Here is a 12,693-nt window from a genome sequence, read left to right on the forward strand (position 1 = left end):
GGAGTGAGTGGGTGACAAAGGAACTGCCCTCATAGAACAGGAGGCATGAGGGGAAATAATAGCTGGTTTCTAGAGGACAAATCAGGAAAGGGGATATTTAAAATGTGAATTAAAAAAATCCCCTCCCCCAATGAAAGAAAAAGAAAGAGAAATGGAGAAAGAAAAAGAAAAACAAATGGGGGTACATAACTAAACAGATGCCGCCTGGGTTCGTGGTGGCGTTATTCCCATGATAGACAAGCATCTTCTGGGAAACCAAAGTCTTTGGGTTCCAGTGGAGTATGGTTGCAAAGCTAAAACTTAAAGGAATTGACGGAAAGACACCACCAAGAGTGGAGCCTGCAGCTTAATTTGACTCAACACGGGAATCCTCACCCGGCCTGGACACAGACAGGATTGACAGATTGATAGGTCTTTCTCGATTCCGTGGGTGGTGGTTCATGGCTGTTCTTAGTTGGAGGAGCGATATGTCTGGTTAATTCCGATAAGGAAGAAGACTCTGGCATGCTAACTAGTTACGCGACCCCCTGAGCGGTCGGCGTCCCCCAACTTCTTAGAGGGACAAGTGGTGTTCAGCCACCTGAGATTGAGCAATAACAGGTCTGTGATGCCCTTAGATGTCCGTGGCTGCATTAGCGCCACACTGACTGGCTCAGCTTGTGCCTACCCTATGCAGGCAGGCGCGGGTAACCCATTGAACTGCATTGGTGATGGAGATCGGGGATTGCAATTATTCCTCTTGAACGAGGAATTCCCAGTAAGTGCCAATCATAAGCTTGCGTTGATTAAGTCCCTGCCCTTTGTACACACCACCCTTCGCTACTACCGATTGGATGGTTTAGTGAGGCCTGATCAGCCCATGGCCCTGTCGGAGGGCTGAGAAGAAGGTTGTACTTGACTATCTAGAGGAAGTAAAAGTCATAACCAGGTTTCTGTAGGTGAACTGGCGGAAGGATCATTAATGGAGAAGGCCGAGGGGGTGTCTGGTCCTTTCTTGGACCTGTGTGAGTCCCTCCTCTCACTGGGAGGCGTGTCCCCGGGTCCTGGTTGCATTCTTGGCCTGTGCTTTGGCAGCCAGCCAAGTGAGCTTTTCCGGGAAAGGCGGGGGTCGTTAAGGAGCGGTGCGGGGAGGGTGTCAGGTCTGGTCCTTCCGGGGACCTCCTCCATTCTCTCTCTCTCCCTTGCTCTTCTGCCTACATCCTTGCCTCCATGTGCCAGCCTCTGCCTCCACCACTGCTGCTTCTGCCGCCAGCACCTCCCTTGCCTGCTGGCCAGCCAAGGCCCTCGGCATACCGAGGTCATTGTGCCTCTTTCTGGACCGCCTCCGTGATCTCATCTCCTGTGCACTGGCGGGGGGGGGGGGGGGGCGGGCGGTACACGGTGGCCCGGACCTGCTCACTCTCCTCACAGCACCTACCGCCCCTCCGCCACATCTCTCCCGCTCTGAAGGTGCCAGGGTGTCTCTGTTGCATGCAGGGGGTCCCTGTGCCACGGGTGGGCTCTCGCAACCCGCCCAGCCTTTTGGGCCTCACGTGTCAGCCCCGCTCCTGTCTGGGTACCTAACTGTCCTGTTCCAGCAGGGAAGTTTAAAGACCCCGGTGGAGGGGTCGCCCTCCAGCCCGTTGGTCGTCCGTCCGCAGGAGGGCTTCCCGTTTCCTCCCTCCACCTGGTGCTCCCTGAGACTCAGCGGGCACTCTCCTGCCGCCAGCGCTTCCAGAGACAGCGGTCGGGGGGCCATGTCGCGGGCACCCTCTGGGTGCCCGTGGGGTCCCGGCCCGAGCGCCCGACTTGCCCGCCCATTGGCTGGCCGCCGCTGGGTGTTGGGTTCGCGGCGTACCATGTCCCGTGTGTCCCACATTTCCGTTCCGACCCTGTCTTTTTTTTTCTTTTCACATGTATCCTTTAATTTCCCGCTGGCCGGCCTGAGGTGGAGCCGCCTCCCAGTTGGCCCCTCTCTTCCAGTGCAGCAGGGGCGGGCGGGGGAGCTGGTGCTGTTGTTAGCACCCATAGGAGTCCGTTCACACCCCAGATACCGATAAGACTCTTAGCGGTGGATCACTTGGCTCGTGCGTCAATGAAGAATGCAGCTAGCTTCGAGAATTAATGTGAACTGCAGGACACATTGATCCTGGAAACTATGAACGTGAAAGACCCCCTCCCAGAAAGGGAATTGTACAAGTTCCCGTTCCTCCCGACCTCTCCACCCACGCGACTTTCTTCCCCCTCCACGCGTCCCGCTGTCGCTGTCCCCGCTCCTCCCAATGGGGGGGGGGGGTCGGCGGGCGCTCCGGCAGTGGGCGCGGGGTGCGGTGAGGGCGCCCGGGTGGGAAATGGGGTAGGGTTGGTGGGTGATGCCCCCCCTGTCGGTGACTGGCCAGTCAGACAGTCACACACAGACACACACACAGACACACACACACACACACACACACACACACACACACACAAATACATATTTAAGTATTTAAAATGATGTTTAAAGAAACCAGTCTTCCTGTTTAACAGAGGTTAAAAGGGAAGTTGGCTGACAGAACGTTTTTGTGGGTTTTTATTCTCTTTTTTACCAAATAGGAGGTAGATCTGTTGCCCCTTTTATTAAAAGCCAAAGTATTAAGTGGCGAGCCGATGTTTCAACTTTTACCATTCTGTTTCTTTCACGAAAACCAGGTAGTGTTGTTTCTTTGACTTTTCCTTTTTGAAACAAAATGGAAGGAGCTCGACCAGTTGGCCTAGTTTCCCTGTTCCTTTTCCCTCTTCCACTGTATGCTCAATGAAATAAAGTAAATAAATGAAGTTTCTAGTTATTTATTTGTTTGGGAGACCCGAACTCTCTCTCAAGAGATATTTCCATTTCCCCACCATCACCACCACCACGCACACACAGGAGGCCTACTGCCTGTATGTGGGGGAAGGGGAAGGGGTGGACAGGAGCTAGCTAAGAGGGGGTGGGGTGGGCTGGAGAATATGCATGTCCCTGAAGGTCTGTCAGGGAAATACTGCTTCTGCCCTAGCATGCTTTGCTTCAGTGCTGAGCCAGGCAGTGCCTCTTTAGGGGGGTGGGGCAAGTTTTCTGCCTGAAATCAGTGAGTGATGATTTCAGTGTGAATGTCTGATCCCTTGCTGTCCTTTCAGTGCTCTCGCTCAGGGCAAATGACTGAAGAAAACCTTAGACTCACACCCAGCTGTTTGGAAATGGTAATGGAATTGATAGCACACCCTCAGGGAAAGAGGAAGACTCCCTTTGCTCACTCTCAAATCCTAGCCTCACCCTGTTAAATCTGGATTTCTAAGTAAGGCTGAATCTGAACCATATTTACAGGATTTGGCATTTCTGATTCATGATTAATGTTTAGTTAAATAAAGCTTGTGAAGGGCTGGAGAGATGGCTCCGAGGTTAAGAGCACTCACTGCTCTGTTCTTCCAGAGGTCCTGAGTTTCATTCCACAGAAACCATATAGTGGCTCACAACCCTCTGCAAAGGGATATCCCGTGTACTCTACTGCCGTGTGTGTATATGAAAAGGGCTTTAGTGTACTCATATAAATGAAAATAAATAAATAAACCTTTAAAAGAATGAAACAAAATGAACCTTGCAAAGAAACTGAGCATCTTAAAATGCCAGGCACGTGTATCCACTCCTTTTATTTCATTTCGTGTGTGTAAAACATAACCACAGAGGTGGTTCCCCTTTTATTGACCTCGATAGCACAACTGGGACAGAAGTGCAAACTATCATCTACCTATCTCGGAGTGGAGTGGTTGGATACAGGGAGATTGAACATTTGCAGTTAGTAAAGTTGTGATGTTGGTTTTTTTTTTTCCTTTTCTTTTTGGATAGATATTGGGAGCTTTTTTTTTTTTAAAGTACAAATTTTGTTTTCTATGCAACATTCTGATCATAGTTTCCCATCGCAAAGCTCTTTCCAGATCCTTCCTCCCCATCCACCACCCCGTTGTACCCCAAGCCTGTCCTTATATGTCGTTGATGCATACCCAGGTGAATCTCCATTGGAGAAAGCATGATATTCCCATCTCCTATGACTGTCAATGGCAGATGACTTAAATGCCAGTGACTTCGGACTTGACTCCATTTTTCCCTTGGAGTACTGGGTTTGGATCTGTTGAACGAAGGCAGGCCCTGGGTTTTGAAACAAACAAACAAACAAACACCAAAAAATATTTAAAGCAGGGAACAACTGCCTGCACACAAAGAGACTGTTGACTCCTCTTAGGAGCTAGTACGATGTGAAACTTGTTTAATAAAGTAGAATCCACACAGCACAAAGGGAACACTTTAACAAATTATGAGGAAGACAGAGAGAGAGAGAGAGAGAGAGAGAGAGAGAGAGAGAGAGAGAGAGAGAGAGAGATCTGTTTATCTCCCTCCTCTAGTTTTTCAGACTAGAGATTTCATCTTCCTCTGTCTCTGGTGCTGGTGGCTTTACTGCTGTTTGGGGGGATTTGGATAGGGATAGGAAGAACAAAGTCTTGAGTGCTGATTTTAAAGCTCCCTCTTTCTCTCTCCCTCTGCCCCTCTCCTTCTCCTTCTCCCTCTCCCCCCCCCTCTCTACACACACACACACACACACACACACACACACACACACACTTCCTAGGATGAAAGAAAAAAATGAAAAGGAAGGCACCCACGGTGATGCCTGACTTTGATCTCTCTTTGGTCTCAGCACTGGAGAGGAAGATAGGAAGGCCTATGTAGATGCAATGTGAAGAAGGCCTATGTCAGATTAGTTAATGGCTAGGTAACTGTTACCTAACTAGTCTGCCATTTTGTTGCAGTTACTAATATTATAAGGACACTTTCTCATTGGTTGTTTCTGCTGTTACTGCCGGAATTCATTACATATTCTGGTAGGTTCTTCTGTGTGATAACACACTCAGAAAACAAACACTGTAGAAGTCAGTCTACTGCTTTCTTTGTTGTCTAGTTACCTGCAATAATCCTGGACCTGAACCGAACACCCAGCAGCATTTCCCAAAACCATCCATGTATAAGCTTTTATAAGCTGGACCACCAACATTAGAGCGACAGTGCAGACAGAGACTAGTTGGAACCGGACTTCCATTATGAGTTTTTGTTTGTGTTCTTGTTTTTTTTCTCCATTCCTGTCCCGTTCTGTCCTGTCCTGTTCTGTCTTGTCCGTCCTGTCTGTCTGTCTGTCTGTGTGTCTATCTGTCTCTCTGTCTTTCTGTCTGTAAATCCACACATGTAGATCTTTCCACGTCTTATATTTCAAAACAAATAATGCTTGTTGTGCTTCTCATTTCATTCAAGGGTACTACTCTCTAGATCAGAGGAGCCCCCTTACAATTCTCCACAGATAGTGATGACTGAGGTGTTCAGTGCCACTAATCAGGAATTATATGGTTGTTGCCATTATGCTCGATCTTACCCAGGGTAGGGTTTCGGGGCATGGTTGCCAAGATGGCAAACAACAGACAGTGATTGAAGAGAAGGAACAATAACCTACAATTTTCCTTCTCTGTCACTGTTTCTCTGTCACTCTCTGACTCTCTTCCCTCCTTCCCTCCCTCCACTCTCAGACCTGAATGAACCTTGCAACTAAAGTAAATGTGCAGTGAAAAGAAGTCAGGTGTGGTGCCGCATGTCTTTAATTGCATCACTTGAGTGGTGGAGGTGGTTAGAACCCTGTGAGCAGGCTGCAGACCTGATCCAGGTACTGATTTCTAGGGCTTATGTGCAAAGACCCCTGACTCAACTAAAGAAATGAAGAAGATTAAAGAAACAGATACAATTAACTTGGAATAAACCATACAAACTAAGGAAAAGGGAAGGCAGTATTGGGGTGGACTGGCTTACAGAGAAGGGGAAAACATTTATTTGCCAGTGCCTCCTCAGTTGAACACACACACACACACACACACACACACACACACACACACACACAGAGAGAGAGAGAGAGAGAGAGAGAGAGATAGATAGAGAGAGAGAGAGAGAGAGAGAGAGAGAGAGAGAGAGAGAGAGAAATATATCTGTTAATCTGTTTGTCTCCCTCCCCTAGTTTTTCAGACAGGGTTTCTCTATGACTTCCTCTGTAGACTGATGGCTCAGAGGGCAAAGCTGCTGGCTGTTAAAGGTCTAGGAAAAACATGAAGGCCTAGATGCAATGTGTAGGCCTGAGGGAACTGTTAAGGCCTAGATGCCCTGTGAAGGAGGCCTACATCATGTATACATATATACAAACATATTCATATATATGAATATGAATGTGAATGTGTATACACTCAGGTATCCTTTATTTTATTAGCTTATTTTGAATATAATTTCCATGCTAGTCAAAAAGAGGAAATTTTCTTTGGCACCGGATTCTTCTTTAACAATAAATGGATATAAATAATCACATATTCAGATGTTATGTCTAATATTGAGAAGATATTCCCAGATATGGTGTTAATCCATCATAGTCCATGTGTGAACACAAAACAGACTTAGTAAGAATTTTGCAAGTGGATTTTAAAAACTTATATAGGGTTATTAAGAGCAGTGGTAACATTTTTTAATTTGATATTTTATATATTTACATTGCAAATGTTATTCCCTTGCCCAGTTACCCACTCTCCCACAACCCACCCCCTGCTTCCATGAGGATGCTTTTCCTCCCATCCACCCACTCACACCTCAATAGCATACCATTGCCCTGCACTGGAGAAAGGAACATTCACAGGACCAAGGGCTTCTCCTCCTATTGATGCCAGACAATGCCATCCTCTGCTCCATATGCAACTGAAGCAATAGGCTTTTACATGAGAACTATTTGGTTAGTAGTTTAATCCCTGGGAGCACTGGTAAGTCTAGTTGGTTGATATTGTTGTTCTTCCTATGGGTTTGCAAACCATTTCAGCTCTTCCTTCACTCCTTCATTGGAGTCCCCATGGAGTTCGATGGTTGGCTTCAAGCATGCTTGTCTATATCAGTGAGGTTCTGGCAGAGTCTCTCAGGAGACATCCACATCAAGCTCCCATCAATAAGAAATTCTTGGCATCAGCAATACTGACTAGGTTTGGTGGCTGCATATGTGATAGATCCCCAGATGGGGCAGCATCTAGATGGCCTTTCCTTAAGTCTCTGGTCCACTCTGTGTCCCTATATTCCCCTCCCTCTTGAGTGTTTTGTTCCCCCTTCTAGAAAGGACTGAAGTGTACACATTTTGTTCTTCCTACTTCTTGAGCATCATATGGTCTATGAATTGTATCTTAGGTATTCAAAGCCTTGGACTAGTATATACTAACTGTGTTAATTCACTCAGGATGATATTTCCTAGTTTTATCCATTTGCTTAGGAATTTCATGAAGTCATTGTTTTAAAAGCTGAGTAGTACTTCATTGTGTAAATATGCCACATTTTCTGTATCCATTCCTCTGTTGAAGGGCATCTGGGTTCCAGCTTCTGGCTGGAGGGCCTTTGCACGAGAACTCTTCCAGTCTGATGTCTCTCTCTCTCAGACATGCTGAAATGTTTTTGTCCTGGGTGATTCTAGAATCCCACGAATCTGCATATTTTATGTAAAATTACAAAAGCATTTTAATTAAATTAAAATATAACAAAAGTTAAAACTATGGATAAACTCTCTTCAGCTTAATCTTTTCTTGGTTATTATCAGTATATAAGATACATACTGGGTGACAACAGCTAATTAAGAATTACCCTGCAGTCCCTTAACCATTTTCTATGTATCTGTGGTGTTGTGTGTTGTAAGAATGTTGGTGGATGTGAGTGTGTGGTGCATGCCTGTAACTGTGTGGCTTTACCCATCTGTGCATGTGCATTTTAACTCTCTGAATTATGCTGTTTCAAGGTTATGTTAAATGACTTTTTTTATAGATATGTACAGTATTAACATGACTTATATTCAAATCTTTGTTCTTTGTCCTTCATTTTCTTTTTGACTTTTTTTAGTTTTTCATATTTAAAAGCGGTTTTAAATATTTGCTTCATGCGTCTGTACATGTGTGCACAAATGAGTACAGATACTTGAAAAATGTAGGAGAGGGTACCCAATTTCCAGAGCTCGATTGACAAGTAGTAATGACCCACCAAGTATAGATACTGGACACTGAACTTAGGTACTCTATTAGAGACCAAGGAAAACCCATGAAGCTTTTCTATGGGTCCTGATTTTAATTTTTGTTAAGGGTTTAGTTCTGTGTGCCTTTCTTATTCACGAAAACAACTTTGTCGAATTTGATACAAACAATTTTGTTTAAATATTCATCTTTAATTAATTGGGATTCAAAAATTTGGACTGTATTTCCAATTGATTTTAGTAAGATGATATCATACTGATATATACTATTAGAAAATCCTGCATGAAATCGCCATGACTGAAAATAGGAATAGAGAAGGCTTAAAAAATTGTACTTCATTAAAGGTTGACATGTCCACCATTCCTCTCATTAAAGTAAGCTCATATGTGGGAAAAGATACTTCAAATCAATCAGTTGAGGATTTGCGTTACTCTTATACTATCAACTCAGCTCATTTACATTCTACCACTGTGAGCAAATTCCCTCCCCAGGTGACTGCCATGTGGTTATTATCATTGTCTTTTTGAATTTTGCTGTACATATGGCTAGTTTGAAAAATTTGGAACTTATTGAGGCTGGAATGGACTAAGAAAGAATCACCAGTGTTTCATTTGCTCAGTCCTTTTTTTTTTTCCCTTTGCAACACCTCGAACTGCCTTTATTTCAGTATGCATCCACATTTCAACATTTAGTGGTCCTGAACAGATTGGGGAGCTTGTCAATGAGCCAGGAGCCAGGCCCACCTATCTGCAAACGATCTGTGAACATAGTGACACAGAGCTCCTCCGGATCCCTGCACAGGGTCTGAGGAGCAACACTGAAACCCGAGTTGGCAGAGTCAGGGCCTTGTGTTCAAGCGGTCAGACTCCACTCCAGACCGGATGGGTGATCAGGGTGACTGAGAGCCCTGTTCAAACCTCTTCAACTTATAAAAACAAAGCAATTATGGGAAAAGGAAACAACACAGAACCATGTGCACCGAGGACTCTATCCATGGCCTTTCGCTAGGCATATATCCAAGGACTCTGAGCGGTGGCCCATCTAAGTCACCCTGTGGCTGCTCTGTCCACCTCTAGACCTGAGCTTAAAGCTCAAGAGCTGATGGTGGTGGCAGGGCCACGGACCCAGTGCTCCCTTCCCGGGCTGGTGGCAGGTGAACAAGTGTGGTCCAGAGCTAAGGGAGGGAGGCCAGGGTTTTGCAACCTCATCTGATGGCTTCTGGCCACAGCAAGTGTTTGGTGGTGATGGGCAACAAGGGACTTGAGGAGGGTAAAGCAGCACCCCTTGATAAAGGTGGGGAGACTGAAAGCTCTGAATTCCTCACCCGCGGCCAATTTCAGGGGAGGGGAGGTTACAATCTAAGCTTTGACCAAGTGTGGGAGTGGAGGAGTGGGGACCATGGCTTGGATGGGGCAATCACTTAGACTTAAGAAAGCATGGGTACAGCCAGAGCATCCCAAGCCTAGTGGTGGTCAGTCCCACGGCTGCTACCTGAAACCTCCCCATCTATTCTATGGGCCACAACACAGTTGTGGCAGTGGGCGGGGAGGGCAAAGACATACCCAGGCCAAGTGCCAGCAGCAGGTGAATGTGTGAGACGTGTCTGTCCACAGTTGCATTAGCTGTGCCCACAGCTCCCAAAGGAAACCGATTTCAACACACCTTATTGATCCCATAAGTTCAACCAGGCAGACAGCGGTTATACTCGACAGATGATGTTACACAGCACAACTTAGGTATTTCAAATGGACAAGAAGTTAGTATCAGAGCAGTGTCTCAGGATGAAGTCTAAGTGAGGCTTCCTCTCCAGTACTTTGAGGTCTACAGACGGATCTAGAAAATTCACTACTGTGGAAAATGAAGATTTGGGTTGGATGGGGAAGGGAGGCCCGGGCCTTGGTGACTAATGGCTGTAACTCTGTCCTTCTGGTGGCTGTGGCAGCGTCATGTTCTCTTGTGACATCATCAAGCGCCTCAGTTCCTGGAGGATGACTTTGATGCTGTGGGAATTCTGTCACTTTGCCAGCACTGCCATGGCTCGTGGATCCACCACTCCATTGGAACTGCTCACGCCGTTCATATTGACTCTTGTTACAAATCTCACAGACTGGGATGCTTCTGGATACTAGAGTGGCCCACACTCTATCTTAAGGCTGCATATTTGGTTTTTATAAATTGTTCGTGGAGGTCCAATTATCATGTCTGTCCATCTTGTGAGTGTCATGTCCGCATTGTCCTCCAGACCCTAGCTAACTGTGCTTTCGCCTACTCCTTTCTGGCCTTCTTCCAGCTCTTCCAACAGTCGGAAATCTCGAAGGACTTTTACTCCCGAGCCTGTGGTGGCTGCCATCTTGCGTCGCTATCGCTCGAAGTCAGTCCTTCCTTTCTTCCTCTACCCCTAGGTCCCTAGCTCCTTCCTTCTCTGTCTCTGTCTCTGTCTCTGTCTCTGTCTCTCTTTCTCTCTCTGTCTCTCTTTCTCTCTCTCTCTCTCTCTCTCTCTCTCTCTCTCTCTCTCTCTCTCTCTCTCTCTCTCTCTCTCTCTTTGTACCACAGGGTCTCATAAACCCCAGACTTTCCTGAAGATCACTATGTATCCAGTGATGACTTTGAATGTCTGAGATTCATCAATAAATTATAGATACGAACAACCACGCCTGATCTTGTACAGTTTTGGAACTCATCCAAGGGTGTCTTCCATACTGGCATGTAGCCTGTCAAATGAGCAACTTACCAAATCTCTTCCTGTTTCTTCCTTGTTCCCTTCCTTCCTTCCTTTGTTCCTCCCTTCCATGCTTTCTTCCTTCCTTTCTTTTATTTTCCTTCTGTTCTTTGTGTTCAGGCATTTTGTTTTCATTTTGATTTTGAAGTTAAAAGCTATTACTGAAGTTTTCACTTCTTGAAACCAGAAAGCATGAGCTGTAGTGCATTTAGATTTTCATATGTAGAAATCATTGTGTACCTATAGCAAAAACTATATACATTAAAGGTGACAGAAGAATTATTGTCTCAGAGTATTGGCTCTGTTCTTCAATTATTGTTAGAAACTTTTATTATTATTAATAGTCTACATAATCTAATATGTATACTATGAACATCTGCATTTTGAAAATGACAAAGGGGTATAAATTACATTTTCCATCCAGTAACACAGAAACAAGCATTTTTCTAATATTCTCATTCTAGAGGTAATATTTTATCTATCATGCAAATGTATTTTAGAGAAATTCATTAATGATTCTCCTCTTGCTTAACTGTAGGTGACATTATCAAAACTTCTGAGATAAAAGGAATTCCAATGTGATTGTACTTAATATCTTAAAGTTGAAATTGGTACAAAAAACAACACTAGGATGAATTTTTTTATAACTTCTGATTTCATTAAATAGGCATGAGATTAGACATGGCTTGTGTCATTCTTAGAAGTTCTTACAAGAAAGTAACAGGAGAATTCTTTTGGAGCTTCCATAATTCGTGTCATTATTTGAAGAAGATTCTTATCAGTTTTATCTGAGGTTACTGACTAGGTGAGGTGTTTCCAGGATGTTTCCATCTTATTACAAGAAGTCACAGAGAGCAAGGTGACAAACTTTATTCAAAAGCAAAGTGAGAAACACTGGTATTCAGTGTAGCTTTAACTTGTGGACCTCTCAAGAAGTAGGGATTGTTTACTTAGAGTTCAGTGTGGATATTTCTGTTTTGATTGGCTTTTTTTGATTAGGCAAGCCTTAATTAACTGTGAACATCAGTTTCCATAATGCATTTGATTTAATCAAATGCATATTCATTATCACTAGGTATATGACATTAAACAGGTTGTTTCCCTTGAAAGTTGTTCCAGAGGATTCAATACGACTTACTGAGTATATATTCTAAACTGTCTCAGGCCAGTTGACACAGATTTCTCCCTCCAGTATGTGGATATGCTCTTGAATACTTTTGAATGGAAGTTGATCATGAAAGAGAAGTTTATAAACAATGTTATGTGAATGGAGTCTTAGTCCATTGTTTAATACGTATACAGCTTCATGCAGGTGAGATGTGGTGAGCAACTTCATTGTTAGGTATATTTCTGGAAGGTAGATTTTTATGCAGCCTAAGTCAAGTGAAGTCCCAGGTTGAAGTGCTTTTCCCATACCGATATGCCTCATTCAAGGAATTTTAGTGCTTTTGCTTGTATCATTACTTAGGCTACAGTACAGCTCACTGTTTCTTTGATGTTTGCTCAGACTCAGCTCAGTCAGTGATGCATCTCAGTAGCTGCTGGACTTATTTGGCTCTTGCTCTTTGTCTTCCAATTTAATGGTAACTTCTTCAAGGATCAAACAATTTGGTCATTCTATGAATATTAATACAACTAGTCATAAGCATTATCAAAAGATATCCAAGTTTCCTATGCTGACATAAAATGGAATTCTCACTCCAGAGGCTTGCTGAGCTTCAATATGAACTTCTAACTGCATGATGAGTAAAGAACCTTCATCAATTGCCTATAAGAAATTCATTTAAATTTTGACAATTATGTTGGGCCAGCAAGAGGGAAAAATGACTTGCAGAACAAGCTTAACACCCTCATTTTAAACATAGGAATCCATAGATAATGACCCATTACAGAAATTGGCCATCTGGCCT

At 44.4% G+C, this 12,693-nt stretch overlaps 3 pseudogenes; 2 read left to right on the top strand and 1 right to left on the bottom strand.

The window, feature by feature from the left end:
- Positions 1-59: 59 nt before the first annotated feature.
- LOC147995935 (18S ribosomal RNA) lies at positions 60-961 on the top strand (annotated as a pseudogene; the record flags this gene model as incomplete).
- A 1,078-nt stretch (positions 962-2,039) lies between these two features.
- LOC147995936 (5.8S ribosomal RNA) lies at positions 2,040-2,184 on the top strand (annotated as a pseudogene).
- A 7,783-nt stretch (positions 2,185-9,967) lies between these two features.
- Positions 9,968-10,436, bottom strand: LOC148006623 (ubiquitin-conjugating enzyme E2 variant 1-like; annotated as a pseudogene).
- Between the last annotated feature and the right edge of the window lie 2,257 nt (positions 10,437-12,693).

The sequence above is a fragment of the Rattus norvegicus genome, chromosome 2 (assembly GCF_021556685.1).
Source record: "Rattus norvegicus strain SHRSP/BbbUtx chromosome 2, alternate assembly SHRSP_T2T, whole genome shotgun sequence".
NCBI classification, from domain to species: Eukaryota; Metazoa; Chordata; class Mammalia; order Rodentia; family Muridae; genus Rattus; species Rattus norvegicus.